Raw genomic sequence first — 311 nt, 5'->3', positions numbered from 1 at the left:
ATCCACCCCGCTCTCTCCTAAAACCAGCCCTGGGGCCATGCAGGGGCACTGTATTTTTAGGTCCCTTCCCCTCCTCTCCGCCTCCCTCTCAATAGCTGCCGAGCGCTGAATACAAGGAGAGGGGGAGAGGGAGCGGGAGAAAAGTTAACTGTTTTGCAAAGAGGGGAGAAAACAGGCAGCGAGGGGGGAGGGAGCGATCAGGAGCAGGGCAGGGTGAGCCGTGTCAGGGGATGTGTGTGTGTGTATGTGTGTGTGTGCGAGCGCAAGGGGTGCCCGCGGGCGGAGGATCGGATGCACTTTAGCCCTGTGCT

General features: G+C 60.1%; 1 protein-coding gene across 5 annotated transcripts in view; it reads right to left on the bottom strand.

Annotated features, from left to right (window-relative positions):
- ZNF827 (zinc finger protein 827) overlaps window positions 1-311 on the bottom strand; it is a 98,290-nt gene that overhangs the window by 97,056 nt on the left and 923 nt on the right. The gene's annotated exons all lie outside the window — the stretch shown is intronic.

This window comes from Corvus brachyrhynchos, unplaced genomic scaffold (assembly GCF_000691975.1).
Source record: "Corvus brachyrhynchos isolate BGI_N302 unplaced genomic scaffold, ASM69197v1 scaffold229, whole genome shotgun sequence".
Classification (NCBI taxonomy): Eukaryota; Metazoa; Chordata; class Aves; order Passeriformes; family Corvidae; genus Corvus; species Corvus brachyrhynchos.
The sequence above is the reverse complement of the archived record's forward strand: the minus strand, read 5'-3'. Positions and strand labels throughout refer to the sequence as shown.